We start from the raw sequence: 26,278 nt of genomic DNA on the forward strand, positions 1-26,278 counted from the left end.
TGCTTCTTGAATCAAGTAAGCTCTCCGGTTCGTGTTTGGAATTACTCTATCCCCCACTCCAGGGATTGGAGCAAAAGGAACGGAGTTCGCATCAATTATGTATTTATTTCCGAGTGGATAATTTAGAGATAACGCCGCATAGTTGCCTTTCATTGAGGTTTTTACTGCTAGTAGTGTTTCACCGTCTATTTGTTTTCTAGTACGCTTTATTGTAGCTACGGAAGCCGATTGAACAGCTGCCGCTGTGGCTCTGTTAGCCAATGAATTTCCCACAACGTGAACGCATCACGTTGATGACTCAGTGTATGTATCACATGAGTCTTTCTTAGTTCTTTCTGCAAAAGAACTACCTGTTCCCAAAGTTTTTGATCCATGTCTGCATGTCATTATTGTAAGACTGGACGCAGTAATGCGAATCGCACACTATTAGTGTGGGGAATTCGCGATCGGCATTTTCAAGCGCCATCTTTAAAGATCTTATTTCAGCTCGCTGAGCTGTACAGTTTCTCAGTGATTCAGTTTTGGTGATTATCGGTCTGAATTTACCTAAGCGCCAGCGACCTTTGACAATTGCGCACACTGCATTATAAGATTTTTTATCCACAACGTAGTGTTGTGCAAATCTGTCCGTGTAGATTACACAGGTGTATTGTTCGAGAGGCAGAATTTTGATTGGCAGAGGATATTCATGTTCGTATTCCAGATCTTCTAGTTTTTTCATTTTCGGATCAAAAGCGTGTTTCACGTCTTCTGCAGCAAGATAATTTTCCCATTGTATCCATTTTGGATCTAATGCCACAGCATTTTGGAATGAGTGGTCTTGTTACTGCCTCAAGGGCTGATACTGCTGTTAAAACAGATATGCTCTTGCCTTGGGCTAGGGCTCTTTCTTTTGCTACAGCAGTTTGAACCGCAGTCAGAATTTTTTCAGTTGAACTGAATTTCATTTCAGCTTGTGTGTACAAGTGTGATTTATAAGCTATTGGTACCGTTTCTCCCTCATTAGAGGTCAGGTACGTGAATCCGCATCTTCCTGGGATGACTAGGATTACAAGGTTGCGTACGTTTACGCGTGTTTGCAGTTTTGTTTTGGTTAAAATGTCTGTTTGTAATGATCTTAAAATTTCTGTGTGTTTCTGAGTCCAATTAATTGGTTTGGAATCAGGTTTTATTAATTCGTATAGAGGTTTAATCCTCTCTGCATAATTTAGAATGTATGTTATTCCGAAATTCAGGAAACCTCGTATTGATTGTAAGTTCTTCAGCGTTTTTGGAGCTTGGAGTACTGCACACTTCTCTAAGAAGTTGTCTGCTAGGCTTTTGCCTTCACTTGATAATTCATATCCTAAAAACAGGACAGTTAGGTGAGCAATTCGTGACTTTTTAAAGTTGAATTTGTACCCTTCAGCTGCGAACCCAAGTATTATGGTGTTCACTCTTTTCAAGTGTGTCTCCAGGTCGTCGTCTGTAAGATAGATGTCATCGACATAAGATAATGCCTCATCATCATACATTTGTAGTAACTCGGTTACCCTGGCTGAGAATAATCCTGGGCTATTCTTGAATCCCTGTGGGAGACGGCAAAATTGTTTTTGTGCCCCCATTGTTGAGAAAGCGGTCAAATACCTGCTTTCAGGTGCAATGTTTTGACAAAAGAAACCATTTGAAATATCTAATGTCGGTTTATATTTTTTGCGTACAATGTTATTCATTAGTGCTGCACCATGTGAGTTTTGTACTGCAAATGTTTTGCAACAAGAGTTTAAGTGTCTATAGTCCAAAACTAGACAATATGAATCGTCTGGCTTGGAGACAGGAAACAAAGGATTGTTCATTTGTGAGGTGCATGTTTCAATCACCCTCTGATATTCAAGTTGATCTAAGATCTCCCTGACTTGCTTTTTAGCTTCTTACTTAACAGGATACTTACTGCCTCTGTGCAGTCAGTTGATTTTTGTAACTGGATATATGGTGAGGAGAATCCTCATCCCATCCTACATGATTTATATATAATGCATATAATGTGTATTTTTTATGAATTGGAATTTGATTTGAGAAGGCAGGCATAATCATTTCTTCGCCATGTGGGCACTTCCTGACAACCTCTGGTGGCAAGTAATTTTCTGCTAGAAGGATATCATAGCCTTTCGAAAGGTTATCCCAAAAGAGACCCCTTATTTTCCTAGTCTTGTCCCCCTCTATACGCAATGTGATTTCATATAATTTATGGGGTATGCTAACTCTGGTGTCTGCAGTTTCCACTTGAATGTATTCATTCGTGTCCACTGTCTCTAGAAGATTCATCAGGATCTTGCGAGCTATGGTCACTTCTGCTGCGCTGCTTAGCATTGTCTGGGCCCACTCTCCGTTTTTCAGTTGTGTCCTCAAAATCATCGGCATGTTTTATTTTAATACTAGCTACCTTCTTTTTGGGAAATTGTGATTTTTTTACTTTGATGAGCATGTTCCTTGTCTTTGGACGTGACGTGCTCTTCTTTGTGTTCTGACCGTCCTCTTCTTTCCGATTTCTGTGAGGAATTCTGAAAAGATCGAGAGGGACGTGTATCAATATCTTGATATCTGTCAGGTTTTCTCAATTTATCCCTATCTCTAAGGTTGTATCTTTTTTCAGAGGGCTCTCTGTGGGGAGACTTGCCTCCTCGTTCTGGAGATCTATCTCTCCGTTGAGGAGATCTTCCTCTGGACTGGAATTGTTTTTCTCTGGGAGTGGTTTATTACCTTCCCACCTCTTTTTTGGAGTATTGAGATTATTTTTAATAAAGGTTTTTTCAGGATTTTCAGTTAGTTGTGGTTTTAGTGGTTTCCCACCCAAACTATCTCTACCTGGTTCTTCATAGGATTTTTCTATGATTCTGGCAAGTTCAAAAGATTGTTCTGCTATACCTGTTTCTTTCAATTTCTGGCGGATGGTTGTACCGTCAATTGCCAATTGAACTAATTCTCTATATGCCTTTGTTAATTCTTTTAGTTTAACTAAAAGTTCTTCGCTTGACATTTTTCCAATGTCGGGATGTGGTGTGTAGCTGGCTAGAACCGGCCTTGTGGCTCCTGGTCTACCTAGTGGACCGAGCCTGGTAATGTGATTTTGATGTTTTACGGCGACATTAAACCAGAGCCGGTGCTCTTGGTATGTTAGTGGAATTTCAACGTCCTTGAAAGGGGCGTATTCCTCTGGAGATTCCTCTATTTTATAATAGTGGAAATCGTGTGTTATTGGATTTGCTTCAGGAAAATGTATCCATGAATAAAATACCTCTGTCTGCCGATATTCATGGGCCTCTACCACAAATATGACTGTACCACCTCTTAATGATAGTCCATTTTCTATAAGTTTAATAGTTATAGTTTTTCTTACATTTACCAGAATGATTATAGCATGCGGGTCTTCATTTTGGAGACTTGTGTCATCCGCTAGGAGTTGAGCTGCTATTCTAGCTCTCTCCCTTTCATCGTCACTTTCCACCATTTTACTGATAGAAAGTTTTTCAGTTGCAGAGCAAGTTTCAAGGAACCAAAGATTAGGTGCACAATATTTTGGAACATTATATCCTTCAACGTTGACTAAACCAAAAACTAATACATAGGAATCTCTTCCTACTAAGTTCTGGCGGATATTAACCTTTTACCCACTCCAGACGTCTATTGGAGTTTTTACGAGAAAAAAGGGTCTGAGTGAAAAGCACGACTGAGTTACTCTAGTATCTAGCGTTAGATTATCGTCTTACGAAACGTTGGGCGCCATGTAGTGTAGTTCCTATATTCCCAATAGGCTCTGCGCATTGGAATAACATAAACGATAGTTTAGACGTAGGACTGAGGTCATCTAGGTCTCTATTGAATATGTTAGGCTTAATTAGGTTTGCCAGCTAGCTCAGAGGTCACTAGAAACTTTCTAGAGTAAACAAGAAGGTGTTAACTTTCCTGAATAGACAAGAAGGGATTACAACTGCCTAAACATGACAACTTTGCTCCCCCCAGAATAAGGAGTATATCTCCAGAGTCGGGGAAAACAATAGACAGCTATTTCACTCAGTCAATCATTCATGCTTAGTTTCACCAGGAGTGCAGAGAAATAGAGAGACGGGCGTTTTCAATAAAAGTTGTTATTTATTGAGCAGTCCTCTTTCTCATGCAAGAGAAGTGAAATGCCACATTTGCAATACTTGTCATGAAGTAAAGTGCGTACATTAAAAGGAGTATTATGAAATAATACTGTAAAAGCATTTATATGGTTTCTGAGCCAAATGATACTTAAAACGGGTAAAATATATACATACATAAAATCATTGACTAAACGTACTCAACTGGTGCTTCTAAGATACGCCTACCCCGGTGTACCTGACCCAAGCCTAATACGTGGGAAGGAGTAAGTGAGCTGCAGTTTAAGTTAAGTTAGTTTTTGCCAAGAATCTGAATCAAGAATTCTCTAAAGATCTAATCAGCTCCGTAACTTGGTTATAGAATGAAGGAGGTCTTGTATCTCTTTCTCAGGACTCGATCTCCCAGCAACCCGCAAGGGTGACTGGAAACACTGGAGCTGGATTTCTCGGCAGGAGAAAAGACAGCGTCTCTCTCAGTACGTCAATGGGAGGGTCGGCTTCCTTTGGCTCTCGTTACAGCTGGGCTTCGGGTAAGTAGATAGCCGATCTGCTCCAAACCACCGTGTGTTTGCTTAAGGCAAACGTTGGTATATTTATACCTGGAAGGAGCCAAGTTTGACGTAAGGTTGGACATAGGACGTCACTAAGAACTTACAGTTCTTTCTGGACTCCAGGAGTTCTTGGACAAATCAAAACAAAAGCAGGAGGAATTCCCGGGCTGCTGGAGGCTTGGTTTGTTTAAAGAACGCGTTGTACTTTCTAGGAGTCTATGGGAGTAGCCTTGCCGTATTTGGACTGCATTGGCTATGACTAAATATGGATATGATTCTTATGCCTTTATAAGGATATGATTTGTTATAACCACATAAGGGCATGAATCGGGAATATTTAAATGGGGTCCTAGATACGTTTACAACAATGCAGCACTATATCCAGGACAAAAGCGCTCCACAAAAGCCTGCTGGTGGGTCATTGCTCTCTCGAGTCTTCGGGCGTGCCATTCAAGTGTCGGGAAACAGGAAAGAGACCCAGACAAGACTGACTCATCCTGTGAAAGGGTAAGACACTTACGACAGCATACATGCATTGGGGTGACGGGAGTGACAGAACTGACACTATACTATATTCATGATACTCCTAAATGCCCTTAGTGGGGAAGAGGGGATCAGAACCGGACGCACCTGTCTGCAGCACATGGTAGTCTGGCATGCCTAAACTATCTTTTCACCCAGACTGTCCATAAGGATGATTTTCGAGCCGCTACGCACATAGCAGGGGGAATCTCAGACCATTCGCTGGTTGAGATGCAACTCGTTGGTCCGATTGTGGACTTCATGCTACCCCCAAGGGTTGAGCCATGATATTTAAAAAACAAGACGTTCAAAGCTCGTATGAGAGATGGAGCAGACTTCTATTTTAAGGAGAACTTGCGGCCTGTTGAATCAGCTTGTGTGCTATAGGATGAATTCAAGCCAGTGATCCTTGAGGACACTGACAACAAGGGGACGGAAATACTGGGAGAGACTTCCTGAAAGACCTGACCCTGCCAATGCTAACGAATGAGGACTGAGACGCACTAGACCAAGACCTGACAGTAGACTAAATAAATAAGACAATAGGAACCTTGCAAACAGGGCACGCGACGGGGCCTAATGAGCTCCCCATAGAATTAAATAAAAGCATGAAGGATAAAATCAGGGAGTGCCTCCAGAGGAGGTTTCAGACTGCCTGAAAATAAGGGTGTCTCCCAGAGGACCAAAGAATGTCTGAGGTGGCGGTCATCCCAAAAAACGATGAAGCAGCAACTGAGTGTGGGTCTTATAGACCTCTCTCCCTGCTTAATTTTGAGACTAAGGTCCTTGCGTAGGCCCTGGCGATCTGCTTGCAGACAGTAATTGCAACAGTGGCTCATCCTGATCAATCGGGCTTTATGCCACACCAGGGAACGCGCTTATATCTCCGACACCTTAATGGCATACCACATGCAACAGGGGATTCCTTTGCTGAACCAGTGGCGCTGCTGTCAAGCTCATGTATGTGGCCCTTCTAGCGCGCATGCGTGCCAATAAAACAGTCTCCCGAGTCTTTGCCATTCGACAGGGATGTTCTTTGTCTCCTATGTTCTTCTCACGTGCGTAGGTTCGCCAGGACCTCTCATATGGGGTATTCCAGTTGATCAGGAGTGGGTCGAGAGAATCTCCCTCTACGCTGACGTTTTGCTGTAGGACACATAATCAGCCTTCTCGAGTGAACGAATCCTACACATTTTTCACATATTTAGAGATTATTCAGAATATAAAATCAACTGGAATAAGTCCTTAACATTCCTGCTGGTGGCAGGGACCCTGCGGCTGCATTCTAGGTGCACAGTTCGGGTGACACTACATGGCTTTAAATATTTGGGCGTGTTTATTACAAGAGAGCCACAGGCAGGATCATACTTCCGAAATTAGACTACCTTTGCTGGGATGCCCCACACTTGCGGGCGCTCCCGCTTTCCTTACTGGGCCAGGTGGTCCTATTTAAAGTGATGACCCTCCAGGGTCTCCTGTACATCGTGAAAAAAAGTCCTTTAAGATCCCACTAAACATTTTCTTTCAAAGGGTAGACCGAGAACTTTGGCTCCTGTTGTGGGATGGTGGCACTTCGCGCTGAGTATGGTGCAGAGGGGATTTTATTAAGGTGGACTGGTGGGGTTGCATTACAAAGGGGACAAGACCTTTGAAGCTCCCCACCACGGATGGCTCTTCCTGTCCAGGGGAGACGTGAACACCTCCACCCAGGAAAGGCATTGTTCTCAGCCACAGAGTGCGCAGGCACTCTCCCTGAGGTCAGAACACACTCTGGTGGTAACAGGCTGGCTCAGGCCAGTCAATGACCACACTAAGGATTGGTATGTTTCATGGGACCCCTCTAAGGGGCCCTATGTGTGCAATTTTTATTAAAATCTACACTGGAATCAGTGCAAGTTTATTATGTTGAGATGCTTGGTGCCAAACATCACATATTTCAGTGAAGCCATCATGGAGCTGGCGAACTCATAATTACGAGTGTCCAGCCTATGTACTTACTATGACTTCCCTGGTCACTTACAATATCCAGAAATTGACTAGGATATTGCAGAGGCATCAGGGGCATTTCATGCAGATATGCCCTCACAGGGGGGAGAGGATGTGGTGCAGCAGCCAGACCTGCCGACTTGGGAACTGGGGATACAGGTTTGAGTCTCTGCTTCAGCGCAACATCCTGTGATTCTGGGCAAATCACTTTATCACCCCGTGACCATAGACAGCGTCTAGAAACCATCACGGGTGATGAGCCGCAATATATAAATCTGCGAATTTTAACTCACTGCCCGAGATATGTGCAAGACATCCCTAGAGCAGTGTTCATGGGAATGGCACACAGGGATGTGTGCCTGGTCGGCTCTTCAGTTTTGTCAGTAGATGACGCAGTCTGAATTTAATAATTGTCCCACTCAGTAAGGAGGGCTCTATCACCCACTCCCCTTCTTCTCTGTCGTCGTCAGTTGTGTGTGCGTCCTCCGGGAGATGAGACATCGATGCCACCGGAGGGGGTGGCCTGATGATCGATGAAGGCAGAGGAAGAGGCATCAGTGGGACAGATGAGGCCGACTCCGAGGGAGGAAATCGGCGGTAGCAGTCATCAAGCACATGTTGCAAATTAGAGATGAGAGACATGGGCATCTGCACAGTTGGATTCTCAAGTGGTGGTTGAGTTTTAGGCTCAGGGTAATAATCATATCCTTGGTCATCATCAATATCTTGTCATTTGATGAGAAGCTCAGAAGGAGTACAAGCAGCACGGAACCGGTCATCCTCTTCCGAAACCTCCTCATTAGCCCCATAGTCAAAAATCTCCACAGAAAGATTTGGAGATGGCTGAATCGGCAATAGATCCAAATAAGAGTTCCTATGTTGAAGTAGGGAAACATCCGACGTTCCTGAAGGCGGCAAAAGTATTGCTGAAGATTTCAAGGGGACTAGAAACATCGCAGCTGAAGGTGGAACCAAGGGTGCCGCCGCCGACTCAGCAGTCGACGACGAAGAGAGGGGTTGAAGTTCCGTAAGGAAAAGCTTCTGTGCTGTCAAATAGGCAACCGTCGACGAGGCAACCGTCGACGAAGCCGGTGGAGCCTTGAGAGCCATCGACCGTCTCGTCGGCGAGAAGGCATCCGTCGACGACTGACCGGAGACAGACCTCTTTTTTGTCCACGACGAAGTGAGGGAGTGGCAGACGAGCAAGGCTTCACCAACACCATGACAAACGTCGACGGAGAGGCTGCTGACAACATAATCATTGTAGGTTGAGGAGAAGAGAAGGTGGAAGTCGTCGTTGTAGCAGTGGCGACGGAAGTCATCGTCGACGAGGAACACATTTTTTAGGCAAATTTGTCTCAGGAAGAGACTTAGATGCCTGAGACTTAGATCTTGGAGGCGTAGAGGGCATAAGTACCCCTTAGAAGGAACAGGGGCCCTTTTTGAGGAAGAAGTCTGGCCTTCATGAGTAGAGGTGTGGTCTTTCTTGAGCACCTTAGCCTTAGCAGATACCATCTCCGCCTCACAAGCCCTCTTCTTAGAGATGACAGTCCTGAGAGAGGAATCACTCTCAACATCTGATATCCTTGGTCTTGAGTTTCTGTAACCACAGAAGTTGACCTCCCTCTCTGTCTCTTAAAGTCTTTTGAAGAAAAGTCCTGCAGATTTTACAATCTCTCACCTGATGTTCAGGGTGGAGGCAGTAGATACACTTTTTGTCGGGGTCTTCGGAATGAAGCCAGAATTTCCCACAAGACTCACAGTGTCTGATGAGTGACCTTTTTGTAGTAGACAAAGCAGTGAAGATATTCTGAAGAGTTTCTGAAGGGAAAATGTAGAGGTACTGAGCAGAGCTCAGAGAGACTCCCTTCACATGACGTGCAATAGAAAATCTGAGAGCCTGAGCCTCTGAGGAGACGGTTCCAGAGGGTGCTGTTGCCTGATTGGCTGGAGTTTGTACCATATCTAGTAACTTGGACAAGTTATTAAAGTGACATGTTTTTTCCTATTAACGTCCATGTTACAATACTTCCTATTGCTCTTTTAGCTATGCTTTCGGTATGCTATTTCTATATTGCTATTCTATGTACCGTGGGAATCCCACTTCAACGACGAGGAATGATTCAAGCATGTGAATCTATGAAAGATACCCCATTACTGGAGAACAGCAGATTTCTCACTACTGAAGCTCTTACCCAAGTTGCTTTAGCCTTAGTCATCTCTCACATTGACTACACTAACTCTATACTTTGGCATTCCGGCATATCAATCTAAAAGATTGCAACTAGTGCCAAACCAGACTGCTAGATTAATCTATCGCCAGGCAAGAATGCAGTATGTCACCCCTCTTATGAAAAAGTTACATTGGCTTTTAGCAGTCGAACGCAGAGCATTCAAGTTGGAATGCCTCCTCTTTAAAGCACCCCATGGCAACTGCCCAGTCTCTGTATCTACTCAGGTACAGAGACATATCCACATTCAGGATCTTAGGTCTTCCCATTTGAATCCCCTAGCTACTCCGTCCTTTAAACGCTAGAAATTGGGGGGACTAGGATTTACGGTCCTGGTCCTTCAATTTCGGAATTCTCTCCCTCAGGACATTAGATCGATGATATCATATCCTCAATTTTGGAAACGCTTAAAGACCTGGCTCTTTCGCCAGGCTTATGAATGAATCACTTAGCCGCAGGACTCCCTTGTCCGCAGCGCCATGAAACCTTGTGGTGTGCGCGCTAAGTATGGGCGAAATTTGCGAATTTGCGTTCCGCGAATTCGCGCTAAATCAAATTTGCAATCCGCGAATTCGTGCGAATTTTTGTTTTTTTGCGTGTTCGCTGGGTTTTTTGCATGTTCGCGGGGCTCTTTGCGTGTTCGCGGGCCGCTTGCATGGCGAAGTTACCCATGCGGTCGTGTATGGGCACAGCACCCTCTGGTTCACCACTGCCACCCTCTGGTTCACCCCTGCCACCCTCTGGTTCACCCCTGCCACCCTCTGGTTCACCACTGCCACCCTCTGGTTCACCACTGCCACCCTCTGGTTCAAGACTGCCACCCGCTGGTTCATCACAGCACCTCTTGTTCACCACTGCCACCCTCTGGTTAACCATTGTCACCCTCTGGTTCAGCACTGCCACCTTCTGGTTCACCACTGCCACCCTCTGGTTCACCCCTGCCACCCTCTGGTTCACCCCTGCCACGCTCTGGTACAGCACTGTCACCCTCCGTTTCACCACTGCCACCTCTGGTTCACCACTGCCACCCTCTGGTTAACCACTGTCACCCTCTGGTTAACCACTGCCACCCTCTGGTTCACGACTTCCACCCTCTGGTTCATCACAGCACCTCTGGTTCACCCTTGCCACCCTCTGGTTCACCCCTGCCACCCTCTGGTTCACCACTGCCACCTTCTGGTTCACCACTGCCACCCTCTGGTTCACCCCTGCCACCCTCTGGTTCACCCCTGCCACGCTCTGGTACAGCACTGTCACCCTCTGTTTCACCACTGCCACCCTCTGGTTCATGACTGCCACCCTCCGGTTCACCACAGCACCTCTGGTTCACCACTGCCACCCTCTGGTTAACCACTGTCACCCTCTGGTTAACCACTGCCACCCTCTGGTTCACGACTGCCACCCTCTGGTTCATCACAGCACCTCTGGTTCACCACTGCCACCCTCTGGTTAACCACTGTCACCCTCTGGTTCAGCACTGCCACCCTCTGGCTCACCACTGCCACCCTCTGGTTCACCCCTGCCACCCTCTGGTTCACCCCTGCCACCCTCTGGTTCACCACTGCCACCCTCTGGTTCACCACTGCCACCCTCTGGTTCACCACTGCCACCCTCTGGTTCATCACAGCACCCTCTGGGCATCTGTGCCATTTTTGCCACATGGTGCGCCGCATTGTAAATGCGGCACACCATGGGTGGCGCAGCTGCGGCGCACAATAACTGGCGTATCCCTGGGGATGCGCCAGTTATTGTAAATCTGCCCCTATGCATTTAGCCAACGAGGGAGCACTTACTGATTAGACAGTAGAAAGTACTCCAGTTGAGTAGAGGTAGTGCACAAAAAGGTGGCATCTTCGTGGACAAACACGCAGGGTGGGATTCATTCTGCCCCGTTAGACTCGTTTTTTGTGCCTTTCTGCCATCTGTTAAACTCGTTTGTCCCTTGTTTTTCTGCTCTTCTGCCCTCTGTTAGACTCGTTTTTCCCATGTTTTTCTGCCCTTCTGCCCCCTGTTAGACTCATTTTTTGTGCCCTTCTGCTCTCTGTTAGACTAATTTTTCCCTTGTTTTTCTGCCCTACTGCCCTCTGTTAGACTCGTTTTTTGTGCCCTTCTGCCCTCTGTTAGACTAGTTTTTCCCTTGTTTTTCTGCCCTTCTGCCCTTTGTTAGACTGCTTTTTGTGCCTTTCTGCCCTCTGCATCACCACATCATCACTCAGCGCTACCCCAGCATCACTCAGCACCACCACATTATCACTCAGCACCACCACAGCACCATTCAGCGCCACCACAGCATCACTCAGCACCACCACAGCATCACTCAGCACCACCACATTATCACTCAGCACCGCCACAGCACCACTCAGGACCACCACAGCACAGCATCACTCAGCACCACCACAGCACCACTCAGCACCACCCCAGCATCACTCAGCACCATCCCAGTATCACTCAGCACCACCACAGCACCACTCAGCATCACCACAGCAACACTCAGCACCAACACAGCACCACTCAAGCATCAATCTGCGCAACCATTCAACAACAACTGGTTCAAATATGTTATCTCAATGTTTCAAACTTTATTACAAATGTCACAAAAAGATGTTAATATTTCACTTCTGTTCTTGGATTTTCGTCACAATAAAATACACTGAACATAATCTTTACAAAAGTTATTTACAAAAGTTTAAGCTATTGCCATTATAAATTAAAATCCCTTTTATTTAAGTATTATTTAAAAAAATTAAAAGCCATTGTAATTTGTAATATCAATACAGCTAAGTCACGTAAATAAAAAACATGTTGCATTACAAATGCTATAGGTGTCACATTTGTGAAAGTTATAACTATCGGCATTGCAAATGACAAAGCTATTAATCTAGCTATTTTCAAAACCAACACATAAATTAAAAACATTGTCATTTAGAAGACCAATAGCTCAAACTTTCCTAATGCGAGACCTATTGGATTGCAAATGCTTGTTTTTATATCTGTCAGTGCTTCCTGCTGAGGTTTAATTTTCGTGACAGGCGCCTCATTGCCTACTTGTAACTATTCTCTGACCCTGCTTCAAGGGTCAGAGCAGGGTCAAAGAATAGTTGCAAGTAGGCAACGAGGCGCCAGGAAGCACTTACAGGTGCCCAAGTTGAAGTTAATTTCTTTTTAACCCTTTTGTAAAAGGTTACAAAAAATTAGCTTCAACTTTTGCACCTGCTGCTGTAACCCTGTAAGTGCTTGGCTGAAAATTCGTCCCCGCTGATTCGCGGATTTTACCGCGACTTCGCGAGATTCGCAGAAAATCCGCAAATTCCGCAAGCGGAACAAATTTTCAGCCCATGCTTAGTGCGCGCGCTTTATAAGTATTTTTAACATAACGTAACATTTAACATCGTCTAAATGGCACAACCTGGAAAGTCCATCTGCATTGGCAGTCCCAGGTCTCTGTTTCACTTCAAAGTCTATTCCCTGTAGGGAGATGGACTACTTTAGCCATTTGGGATTTTAACCTTTCATTTGTATTAACCATCGGAGAGGCCTGCGGGCGGTTTGAACTAGGAAGTGAGAGCCATACAGGTTTGACCTAAACTTCTCAAGGGACCAAACCACAGCAAAGGCGTCCATCTAAATGGCACTTCAACGCTGATCCCTGGGGATTAGCCTTCTACTGATGAAAGCCAGTGGCTGATTTTGACCTTGCGGTACAAAAGGGGGTAGTGATGGACGGAGCATCTGAACCAATCAAACACTCACACCCAGTCAACAGATCTGGGTTTAATCCATCACCGTTCTTTAGCTGGAATGCCAGAAGCCGTTCCTAGGAAGCTTGATTTCGGTCCAGGGAAGGCATGGCTTGGCAGTTCGGGCTGGACTGTTTCCATGAGGCACAGGGTCAGACTGATTTGCATATGGCCATGTCTGAACTGGGGTGGCAGAGTGGGCTAAAGAACGGTGATGGATTAAACCCAGATCTGTTGACTGGGTGTGTGTGTTTGATTGGTCCAGATGCTCCGTCCATCACCACCCCCTTTTGTACCACACTGGCACAGAGATGGGCATCTTCTTCTACGGCAGACGCTTCTATCTCGTCTTGGTCAGATTCTTCCCAGAAGATATCCAGAGTGTGTTGAATGCTCTGACGCTGACTCTCGCCGCCGAGCCTGATGATCGGGTAGAGTCCTCTTGGACCGAAACGACTTACAAGCGTCGCAGTCTTTCTCCTTGTGCGCTGGAGAGAGGCACAATTTACAAACTTGATGTATGTTTTGCGAGGGTACTTGGCGTGGCACCCAGGACAGAAATGGAATGGAGTCCGTTCCATTTGCAGTTGACTGGACCTACGCAGCAAGGCCCAACGGTTGCCCATGAGGTTTTCTATCGAACATGGAGAGTTTGTTGATCTATTTGAAACACGGAGAACAGGGAAACGGGTACTGAAACAATACCGTTGAGGGTAGAGTGGACTGCGGGAAACCCAAAGAGCGGTTTCGGAGCGCAGCAATACACATCCGAACCCATTTGGGGTAAAAACAATCTAACAATGGAGTCGATGTCCATGCGCACTATCACCGAAAGGTGGAGTCACCTTTCCTCGTGATTGGAAAGACTTCTTCATAGAAAAACAATTTGCAAACATCCAGACCCAACACAAGATGGCAGGAGTATGCAAAGCATGTGCATCTACAGCACACATGCCTCGAACAGAGGATTAATGGCCCCAAATCCCTGCCGTGGTATCTTGTCATGTTGTGGCTGAGTGTGCCATGTGATGTGGCAGGCTATAGTGCTTGGTGTGATTTGGTCATTTTTGACAAGGTGGAGTGCTGAATGTATAGACAAATTTTGATTTTCTTTGTTTTTGGGATCGTGTGATATAGTGCGGTACCTACCGTAAGATGTAAATAAATTACATTGCTAGTATACCATCAGGATGTGGGGTGAGTGTTATTAGGGCCGAAGCCTTGCTGATTATATGCAGAATAACAGGTCTGGGAGGTCACTACTGACTAGGGCAGGTTAGCAGCTGCACAGGCCTTGGGCATTGATCCTATTGAGGATAATATGTGACCGGCCACTGGTGACTGGAGCTGGCTAGCAACAACGCTAGCCTCTGGTATTCATTACAAGCAGGGTAACACTACATGTCAATATTGACTGGAACTGGTTGGCAGTAGAGTTGACCTCTGGCTTTGAATATTTCCAGGATTTAAGGTACAAGGGTCACTACTGACTGGAGGTACTTAGCAGGATAATAGGTCTCAGGGAGCCAATACTGCCTGAAGCTGGTTAGTATGATAACTAGTCCCAAGGTGCTACTAATGACTCAAGTTGGCTAGAATGATAACAAGTCCCAGGGGCCAGTACTAACAGGAGCTGGCTAGTAGGCTTACATACAGGCCAAGGGGCCACTACTGACTGGAGCTGGGTAAAAGAATAACAGGCCCAAGGGTGGAGGGGTGCGAGTGGCACCAGTGACCGTAGTTGGCTAGAAGCATTGACAACCTTTGGTATTGATTAAATGCAGGATTATAGGTCATAGGAGGCACTGATGAATACAGCTGGATAGCAGCAGTGGTGGCCTCTGGGAAGAAGGAATTGAGAAAGCATAACTGGATATACTGGTTTCCTTAATACCGATAATTGTTTACACATCAATGCCACAACCTGCATTGATATATTACATTACCAAATTACAATATTCTTATATTAATTTGATTGTGTCTGTTCGCCTTAATATGCCTGCAAAGTTACATGATTCTATTGGGGCCCAGAACCATTTTATTTAGTGAAGTCCATCTGCACACTTTATTGTATCTTGCAGTAAATTGAATATTGACAAACAGAAGTGTTATTTCCAGAAACAGTGACTTCTGCAGCTTGTCTGTGTATCTTTGATCTGCACCTCACGGACTCCTCACATTCCTCTCGAGAGAAGATCCTGCCTCCTACTCATTAGTGTTGTTTCAGTAACTGTTTCTATCACATGTTCATGTGTCATTGACTTGTATTAGGAGCAAAGTGTATAAAAATACATTGTGTAGCATTAGCATTATATACTCCAACTTGCTTTAGGGTGGATGCTTTCGTCCATTGCAAAGACAATTGTCACTTGTTAGTTTGCTTGGCCTTTTGCTATTTTTGCATTAAATATACAATAGATTTGTTGGCCTCCAGGTGTGTTGTGTTTTATTTTACATATCATAAGAGATGACGAGGAAAATCAAAGTCCAGTATACACATTCTTCAAATAAATCAACTCACAGTATACTGTTCTGGAGGTTCAGTCCTACAGACATTATCGCTAACTGAACGCAGGCACCCTAGGAAGCATGTGCTTTTCAAACCAGTTGCCCTCTGATGCGGCGTCCGTCCTCGTTATTGGATAAGTCAGTATGTTCTGTTAGACAGCGCTCACCTGTGGCAGTAAGATGTTAATAGGCACCTTATCACCTATGCACAGTGCAGGGCTTTGAGTTACAGAGCTCCTCACGCTGTGGAGAAGATTAGGTCACATTTACCCATTTCCCCATATTTGGTCCTGATGAAATGCCAACAGATTGCTCCATGACTACACAAGGCATGAAAAACATTGATCTGAAGTATAGACCCCAGCTTACCAGCAGGTCCATAGGTGATCGACACTTTCACACAGTGATAGGGGTCATTAGTTCCTCAATTTCTCTGCCACTGTTTTTAATCTCAACATGGATCAGGATGATCACTTTAACTATATTGCGGCAACTGGTCGATAGTTGATCTTATATTCATGCTTTCACCAATCTCACATCTTATGACACAACATCCTCTGTCCTACTATGCTCATCCGGCATACTTAATAAAAGATCTCCGACAAAGTGCCCTCTGGTGGTGCCCGCCAGGCATTGTAGCGTCTGCCTGGTGAGGAGTATAGCCCAATGATGAAGCATGTCACCTTCAGGTGAGTGAACGCAACTTGTCTTAAAAGCACATGCTTCCTAGGGTGTCTGCGTTCAGTTACAGATGTCTCTGGGACTGAACCTCCGGAACAGTATACAGTGATTTGACTGTTTTATTTTAACAAATGTACATAGCAGATATTGGCGCTTGCTTGTTTAACAAAAATGATCTGATACCTGCCTCGGAGCGCACTTCTTACAGACGAGAATGGGGTTATCATGTTGCTGCCACAAGCTCCTTACCTGTGCGAGTTATCGGGAACGATGCAGGGGCAGACCCAAACCAGCCACATGTGGAGATCAATGACAAATACTGAAGAATTAACAGAGCTTCCAAGCTGGTGACCAATACTTAATTGACCTTGAAAATAAAAAACACATTTTTAGTATTCTGGTGACTCATGACCATAAAAAACAAAGGTTATACATTCAATATTGTGTCAAATACTTAAAAATTGAACTGGATGTGCTGAATCGGATATTGCCCCAGGTCATGCGTGACACCTTACGCCACTATTGCTTATGGGACTTGTAGTTTTGTTTTTCTCATTAAAAGGATGGGCTCTAAAGTCCCAGTGTTCTAAGCGATGTTGGTCAAAATCAGAGGCCTGATGGAGGATAAAGCATGACACGGCTCTGCTTAGCAGTAGATTACTGACAGTTCCCCAGCCCTTCAATTCTTTGACCTACAGAGGCTTTTCAGCCGTTCATATTTTTTTGCAATGACTAATAAACTTTTATTGCAGCTTGTGTCACTGAAGAGATAAGATTCCTGGGCGTGTTTCATTACCTACTGACAAATATTAACAATCATGAACATGAGTTTCTGGAAAACTATCAAGCACCCAATCAGAATCAGTCGCCCTTCACACCCAGGAATTCTTGAGGCATTGGAGAGGGTGAATTGCACGTGGTATAAGAGGAACACCACATCGACTCAAAGCTCACTTCTCAGGGATGTACTGAACTGCCAGCCTCATGGCACACTTAGCCAGCTCCTCACCTCCTCCTCCTCAAACTGTTGACCAGCTATCAGGGCAAATGAGCCTGCAGCAAAGTATCGCTGGCTTGGTTCCACACTGGACCAGGCAAGGTGGTCAACTCCATGCTCCTCCAAGTCAGCAAGCACTCTGGTCGAGCCAGTCCTAACCCCACATGAATGTTCGCCATCACAACTATTTTAATTGTACTAAGTTATTTTTCTGCAAAATGTATGAGAGGCTTTACATGAAGTGCTGAAAGAGAAATCATGAAGTTTTTCAATATTTCTGAGTCTACCACAGTACACAGGAGCATTATTTCTCTACAGCAGCAAATCATGTATGTGCCACGTAGAAAGCATGTTTGAATGAAACATGGAATAATAATAAAATAAATAAATCCACATTTGTAAAGCGCACAATCACCCGTAAGGGTCTCTAGGCGCTGGGGGCCGTCGGGAAGATTAAGCAAGCTATTGCCCAGAGTCACATGGTGCTGGGCTAATCTGCCGCCGGTGCCGGGGATCGAACCGTGATCCCCAGATTCCGGAGTCAGTCGCCCTGGCCGCGGCGCCACACCTCTTCCACTGCATTGCAGAATGCATTGCAGCCAAAGATCTGTGGTGCAACATCATAGCAGAGTGCAAGATAACGTGTTATTATTCCAGCAGAATGAAATGCCATTCCTAATGTGTACGTCATTTTAAAGACTGTGGCAGGAAATGTATGGCCAGTGTTGTTCTTCTGCCAGTTAATAGACTAGCACCATTATTGTGCCAGGAAATAAAATACTATGAGAAATCCTACTCTATGGCATGGTGCTGCCTGCCACTATAATGCAGGTTACTTCCAACATAATCTGATTTATACATACATACTCCAGGGTGCTGCCAGCTATCGGGTCTGCACACAGCAGTCTGGAGCCACTCAGGAAGGAGGTAAGCTCTTCATTTCATCTTAAGCCCTTAGGTTACATTCACAGCCTGATGGGTGCGGAGCACTTTATCCTCGCTCTAACTGCGCCGAACAGATAGACGTAGCCCATCATAGGCTGTGTTGTGTGCTGGGTGATGCCTGGCATCTTATTATCGTTTGCGGATGGATGAAGCTCTGATAGGAGCTGCTACAAGAAGAGCAGAGAAACAGGACGACAGATCGCCACAGAGCGACAATTGCCCAGAAGCTAAAGAAAGTACTCTGGAACAGCAAACCTCCTGCACCCTGGAGATTCTCCAGGGTAAGCAAATGATTGTAATGAAATGCAAACTGCAGCATTAAGGTCACACACTACAACATCCTTCCCTTTAAACCAAAGGTAACAACCTACAAGAAAAAACAAAACAAAGAACAACAAAACAAGAAAATGCATTTTCAAATGCTGCAAAAGAGAAACAGTTAATACAAATGAACAATATTAAACTTTGTTGGTACCTTAGTAATGTGCTTACTTCTCGGCTTCACTCCATCTGCACCAATAACGCTCTGAAAGGAGAAATTACTGCAGTGAGTCTCAGAGTCTTCAGTATTACTGGTCTCAGTCACGAAGACTGTGGTGTTGGAAGATAACGCGTCCTCCTTTACCCGGTCGACGACTTTGCAATATTGTCTGTAAATCTGCATTAATCTCTTGTAATATATAATAAAATATTTTGAGGCGCTTCACTCTGTGGCTCTTCAATTGGCCAGTTTACAAACAACTTACACTCCTTCCACAAATCTCTTGGGACAACAATTAACAAACTTAAACTCAGCTCTCGACCACCCCGCCTGGACCGACAGGCCTCATCTCACTGCATCCCTCCTGGAGAGGCCCCACCTTCTATGAACCACCCAAACACAGGACAGGCCTCACCTCATCTGCACCCCTGGCCAGGCCTCTCCCCCTCTGCACCCCTGGACAGGCCTCTCCTCCTCTGCACCCCTGGACAGGCCTCTCCTCCTCTGCACCCATGGACAGGCCTCTCCTCCTCTGCACCCCTGGACAGGCCTCTCCTCCTCTGCACCCATGGACAGGCCTCTCCTCCTCTACACCCATGGACAGGCCTCACCTCCTCTGCACCCCTGGACAGGCCTCGCCTCCTCTTCACCCCTTGACAGGCCTTACCTCATCTGCACCCCTTGACAGGCCTCTCCCCCCCTGCACTCCTGGACACAGGCCTCACATCCTCTGCACCCCTGGACAGGCATCACCTCCTCTGACCCCTGGACAGGCCTCACCTCCTCTGCACCCCTGGACATGCCTCACCTCCTCTGCACCCCTTGACAGGCTTCATCTCCTCTGCACCCCAGGCCTCACCTCCTCTGCTCCCCTGGACAGGCCTCTCTTCCTCTGCACCCCTGGACAGGTCTCTCCTCCTCTGCACCGCTAGAAAGGCCTCACTTCCTCTGCACCCCTAGACAGGCCTCTCCTCCTCTGCACTACTAGAAAGGCCTCACCTCCTCTGCACCCCTGGACAGGCCTCACCTCATCTGCACCCCTGGACAGGCCTCACCTCCTCTTTACCCCTGGACATGCCTAATCTGATCTACACCCTCTGGACAGGCCTCACCTCCTCTGCTCCCCCTGGACAGGCCTCTCCTCCTCTGCACCCCTGGACAGAGCTCACCTCCTCTGCACCCCTGGACAGGCCTCATCTCCTCTGCTCCCCCTGGACAGGCCTCTCCTCCTCTGCACCACAGAGCTCACCTCCTCTGCACCCCTGGACAGGCCTCATCTCCTCTGTACCCCTGGACAGGCCTCAGCTCCTCTGCACCCCTGGACAGGCCTCACCTCCTCTGTCCCTGGACAGGCCTCATCCCCTTGCACCCCTGGACAGGCCTCACCTCCTCTGCACCCCTGGACAGGCGTCACCTCCTCTGCACCCCTGGACAGGCCTCACCATTTCTGCACCCCTGGACATGCCTCACCTCCTCTGCACCCTTGGACAGGCCTCACCTCATCTGCACCCCTGGACAGGCCTCACCTCCTCTGCACCCCTGGACATGCCTAATCTCCTCTACACCCTCTGGACAGGCCTTACCTCCTCTGCTCCCCCTGGACAGGCCTCTCCTCCTCTGCACCCCTGGACAGAGCTCACCTCCTCTGCACCCCTGGAGAGGCCTCATCTCCTCTGCACCCCTGGACAGGCCTCAGCTCCTCTGCACCCCTGGACAGGCCTCACCTCCTCTGTCCCTGGACAGGCCTCATCCCCTTGCACCCCTGGACAGGCCTCACCTCCTCTGCACCCCTGGACAGGCGTCACCTCCTCTGCACCCCTGGACAGGCCTCACCTACTGCACCCTGGACAGGCCTCAGCTCGTCTGCACCCCTGGGAAGGCCTCACCTCCTCTGCACCCCTGGACAGGCCTCACCTCCTCTGCACTCCTGGACAGACCTCACCTCCTCTGCACCCCTGGACAGGCCTCACCTCCTCTGCACCCCTGGACAGGTCTTACCTCCTCTGCACCCCTGGACAGGCTTCCACTCTGCTGCACCCCTGGACAGACCTCTCCTCCTCTGCACCCCTGGACAGGCCTCACCTCTTCTGCCCCCCTGGACAGGCCTCACCTCTTCTGCCCCCCTGGGCAGGCCTCACCTCTTCGGCACCCCTGGACAGGCCTCACCTACTCTACACCCTCTGGACAGGCCTCATCTCCTCTGCTCCCCCTGGACAGGTCTCGCCTCCTCTGCACCCCTAGACAGGCCTCACCTCCTTCAGCACCCCTGGACAGGCCTCTCCTCCTCTGCACCCCTGGACAGAGCTCACCTCCTCTGCACCCCTGGACAGGCCTCATCTCCTCTGCTCCCCCTGGACAGGCCTCTCCTCCTCTGCACCACAGAGCTCACCTCCTCTGCACCCCTGGACAGGCCTCATCTCCTCTGTACCCCTGGACAGGCCTCAGCTCCTCTGCACCCCTGGACAGGCCTCACCTCCTCTGTCCCTGGACAGGCCTCATCCCCTTTCACCCCTGGACAGGCCTCACCTCCTCTGCACCCCTGGACAGGCGTCACCTCCTCTGCACCCCTGGACAGGCCTCACCATTTCTGCACCCCTGGACATGCCTCACCTCCTCTGCACCCTTGGACAGGCCTCACCTCATCTGCACCCCTGGACAGGCCTAATCTCCTCTACACCCTCTGGACAGGCCTCATCTCCTCTGCTCCCCCTGGACAGGCCTCTCCTCCTCTGCACCCCTGGACAGAGCTCACCTCCTCTGCACCCCTGGACAGGCCTCATCTCCTCTGCACCCCTGGACAGGCCTCAGCTCCTCTGCACCCCTGGACAGGCCTCACCTCCTCTGTCCCTGGACAGGCCTCATCCCCTTGCACCCCTGGACAGGCCTCACCTCCTCTGCACCCCTGGACAGGCGTCACCTCCTCTGCACCCCTGGACAGGCCTCACCTACTGCACCCTGGACAGGCCTCAGCTCGTCTGCACCCCTGGGAAGGCCTCACCTCCTCTGCACCCCTGGGCAGGCCTCACCTCCTCTGCACTCCTGGACAGACCTCACCTCCTCTGCACCCCTGGACAGGCCTCACCTCCTCTGCACCCCTGGACAGGTCTTACCTCCTCTGCACCCCTGGACAGGCTTCCACTCTGCTGCACCCCTGGACAGACCTCTCCTCCTCTGCACCCCTGGACAGGCCTCACCTCTTCTGCCCCCCTGGACAGGCCTCACCTCTTCTGCCCCCCTGGGCAGGCCTCACCTCTTCGGCACCCCTGGACAGGCCTCACCTACTCTACACCCTCTGGACAGGCCTCATCTCCTCTGCTCCCCCTGGACAGGTCTCGCCTCCTCTGCACCCCTAGACAGGCCTCACCTCCTTCAGCACCCCTGGACAGGCCTCACCTCCTCTGCACCCCTGGACAGGCCTCAGCTCCTCTGCACCCCTGGACAGGCCTCACCTCCTCTGCACCCCTATACAAGCGTCACTTCCTCTGCACCCCTGGACAGGCCTCACCTACTGCACCCTGGACAGGCCTCAGCTCGTCTTCACCCCTGGGTAGGCCTCACCTGCTCTGCACCCCTGGACAGGCCTCACCTCCTCTGCACCCGTGGGCAGGTCTCACCTCCTCTGCACCCCTGGACAGGCCTCTCCTCCTCTACACCCCTGGGCAGGCCTCACCTCCTCTGCACCCCTGGACAGGCCTCAGCTCCTCAGCACCCCTGGACAGGCCTCACCTCCTCCCCACCCCTGGACAGACCTCTCCTCCTCTGCACCCGTGGACAGGCTTCCACTCTGCTGCCCCCCTGGACTGGCCTCTCCTCCTCTGCACCCCTGGACAGGCCTCACCTCTTCTGCCCCCCTGGACAGGCCTCTCCTCCTCTGCACCCCTGGACAGGCCTCACCTCCTTTGCACCCCTGGACAGGCCTCACCTCCTCTGACCCCTGGACTGGCCTCACCTCCTCTGCACCCCTGGACAGGCCTCACCTCCTCTGCCCCCTGGACAGGCCTCACCTCCTCTGCCCCCTGGACAGGCCTCACCTCCTCTGCACCCCTGGACAGGCCTCTCCTCTGCACCCCTGGACAGGCCTCACCATGTCTGCACCCCTGGACAGGCCCCACCTCTTCTGCACCCCAGGACAGGCCTCACCCCCTCTGCACCCCTGGACAGGCCTCTCCTACCTGATCAGAAACCTTTCCAGGCTCTCTCTTCCCCCTGGGGGGCTGGGAGGGGTCTGTAGATGGAGGTATCTGCCCACCAGACAGGGCTCCTTCCTCCTCTGCTCCAGGCTGCACACACCAGGAGAGGCCGGAAGTGATGTCACCATCGCTGCTGGTGCTGTCTCTGCCACCGCTGACCCGGAGGAGGAAACTCTTCTCCCTTTATGTGCTCAGTGGAGTTCATCAGCAGGCGAGGAGCGCCCTCTGGTGGCCGCTGACGGAACCGCCGTCTCCAGGCTCCAGGAGTGAATATATTTCACACAAACAAGCATTTATACCTGCAAAGACCTGGGATTTCAGATGTCACAGACAGACGTGAATGTTTTTAAGGGTCAGACAGTTCAAGTACAGGGCCTCACACTTGGCTGCTGCTGTAAAAAAGTATTTATAGCTTCACTTCAGATGAGCATCTTCCAAACACTGATGTAAAGGACTTGAGAGTGTTTACAGAAAGGTGACAACTGGAAGTGGCAGTCTGTACTTCAATGAATGTATCTGAATTTCAATGAATATATCTGTATTTCAATGAATATATCGGTATTTTAATGAATATATGAGTATTTAGGTCAGTTTTGCAATTAAACTGGACAGCTTATTTATTCTTTTAAATAATTTATTTGCAGTTTTTCAAATCCACAACGTGCTGGATAGCAAAGTAAACAGAGATAAATACCATGGAGTTTAAGACACCAGATCAGTGACAATGAGGCATAGGTCATGTGTCAAAGCGACAATTGAAGGAGCTTATTTCTAATTTTCCTATGTCTGTGACTTTTTCCTTATATTTAATACGGTTTTATATCCTCGAACAAGATTTAATTGTAGGTTCTAATTAGGTTTTGAGTTTCTGGTTTAAGAGCACAACCTAAAATATTAAGACACCGGCCTCTTCCAGGCTTTGTTGTTTTATTTACAGTAACCACCATCCTCTCTCAACAAAGATTCACTGACAAAAAATAAAGCAATTTATCTTTGAAACAACTCATTCCTAAGATAGAGATATCAAGTATGAACCAGAAATTTCTCACACAGTTTGCATTGTATTATAAAAATGAGTGGGTGTTACAGGTCTGAAGAACTGGGGAGGGACATTTGACTACTGGAAAATATTCTACTCCTTCACATAGGCCCCTATATCATCGTACGCTCGTCATCAATACACCATTGATTAGTGAGTGCGTCAACTCTTTGTAGCATTGTCATGCAAGCAGTCTTGAATGTCTCGACAGCAACATTAGTTCGGACGTGCATACATCAGAGCTCTCAAACCTCACCCATCATGAGTGACACTCACACATTTGGAGGTCGGTCTGAAGTGTCACTCAAACCTGGTTCATTCTTCCAAAACATGGGGATTAACTAGAACTTCACACGTGACTATTCGGCACAGAGCAGACCCTCTGTCCCACATTTTAGTGGCAAAACTTATATTTCATCATGAGTATTGCACACAGTTCAGTGGAATGTTAAATTGAATGTCAATTTTAGTGAGACTTGGTTGTTAATTTTATCACTTTACATTTCTTCTGATCATGTCTATAAATTCAGTAATGTCTCTTCCTTTGGAATTGTCAAATTCAAATGTTAAGTGACACCACTCCCTGTGTCTTTTTTAAATATCTAATTTTTTTATTGACTTTTCATACACAATGACCATTTAACAGGGATTGAAGTTTATCAATTCAGCAGAGTCCAAGATACTGTGTAAACTAGAACTGGTGTGACGACATTGATAACAGGAAAAACGATAAATAAAATAACATCTCCAGATAGAGGTGATGTGTCCTAGAAGATCCCACAGAAGATAAAGGAAGGAGGACGAGGGGGAACAGGAGGGGAAGGGACATGGAAACAGGAGAGAAAAGTCAGGGTGCCAGGCCCCATGGTCGCCCCCCAAAAAACTAACTCCCACTACGAAGGCCGTAGCCAGCTTACTCTTACCATGGGGAGTTAAATATTGGAATATTGACATTTTGTGAAGCAAGGTCTGAGGGGCCATGAATTGTGGTGCCACCCCTTGGTTGGTCAAGGTATCCCAAACGGAGCCCAGTAGCACAAAGTACTGTACAGTCCACAGGAAATGCAAAATGTCACATGCGAGTGCGCTACACCATCAGCACCTCCAGCACTTGGAATCGTCTGCCATATGTGCTTTATAGATCCACTCCGGCGTCCAGTGCCAGTGGTGTAGGAACTTGAAATAACTGATTTCAACCTGACCTCCTGAGGTATACTGCCATGATCTTTCCAAAGGTCATGGGAGTCCTGTTCAGAGAGTGAGAGGCCCAACCTCTACTCCAGCAAACAGCATAGATTGTAGGCAGCAGTGCTTTAAAAAAGGTTGTCCACAGCTGTAACATACAATCCCTCCTTAGGGCCTGATTCTGATGTGGTTAGGAAGGCCTCCTAACGGCATTTGCTATGTCCAAATCAGATCGGGAACGTGTCTTACCAATTGAGGGCTCTATTACGATGCGATTAGGAAAGCATTCCCACTTCGGGCCCGATTAAGATGAGGTTAGGAACGTAGGCTCCCATTGACGTCAATGGGAGTCCAACCAAATCATATCTGGAAGCATCCCGACGCATCATACTCGGTTGGTTGGACTCTCCCGATCCGATTTGGTTGGAAACCATTCCCAAACCCATTTGGTCGGGAAGCTTTCCACACCGCATCAGAATCGGGCCCCTAGTGTCCTTGAATCCTTTCCACATCAGAGTATAACTCAACATTGGATCAGTCTTAATATCATAAGGGGGAGCACCCAGTATGTGTCGCAGGCTATGCATAGGCTGTCGGTACCGTCAGTGATGCGATTGTGGCAGCCCATAATCACGCATGAGTGTAGCAAAGGGGGCCAACTCACCGTCCCTTACTATATCGTCAACAGATCGTATCCCTCTGGCCCTCCACTGTGTAATGGGAGTTCAGATCATACTTGGCTCCAAGCAGCTCCTTGAGAAGAGCAGGGATAAGCAATGCGTTATACGTCTGAGCCAGGTGAAACGTGAGATCAGTCAACCAATGCTGTTATGCCTCACAGTGGCACTTATAGGCAGCCAAATCGTTCATAGGTCTTCCTGCCCTCTCACACCACCTGTGCAGAGGAGATGGACCCAGCGTTCTCCTCCAAGTACTGACTCAGATATTTGAACCCTCTGTGCTTGTTTCCAGGGGTTTTATACCGTGCTGTATACATACGCCAACGGGCCTGAGGGGTTTGCAACAATCAAAGTTTATGGTTGAGTAGCAGAAGATCATGATCAGAGGTACTGTCTGGAAGGATCAAGGCGTAAATGTTTACAA

At 47.9% G+C, this 26,278-nt stretch overlaps 1 protein-coding gene across 1 annotated transcript in view; it reads right to left on the reverse strand.

Annotated features, from left to right (window-relative positions):
- The window catches only part of LOC144806772 (uncharacterized), a 155,157-nt gene extending 132,101 nt beyond the window's left edge, over positions 1-23,056 (reverse strand). The window contains exons 1-3 of the mRNA XM_078673000.1: positions 22,933-23,056; positions 18,755-18,805; positions 16,587-16,704 (exon numbers count right to left, since the gene is read on the reverse strand). The gene's annotated coding sequence lies outside the window, so the exon portion shown is untranslated. The remainder of the gene's footprint in view (positions 1-16,586; positions 16,705-18,754; positions 18,806-22,932) is intronic.
- Between the last annotated feature and the right edge of the window lie 3,222 nt (positions 23,057-26,278).

Source organism: Lissotriton helveticus, chromosome 1_2 (genome assembly GCF_964261635.1).
Source record: "Lissotriton helveticus chromosome 1_2, aLisHel1.1, whole genome shotgun sequence".
Taxonomy (NCBI): domain Eukaryota; kingdom Metazoa; phylum Chordata; class Amphibia; order Caudata; family Salamandridae; genus Lissotriton; species Lissotriton helveticus.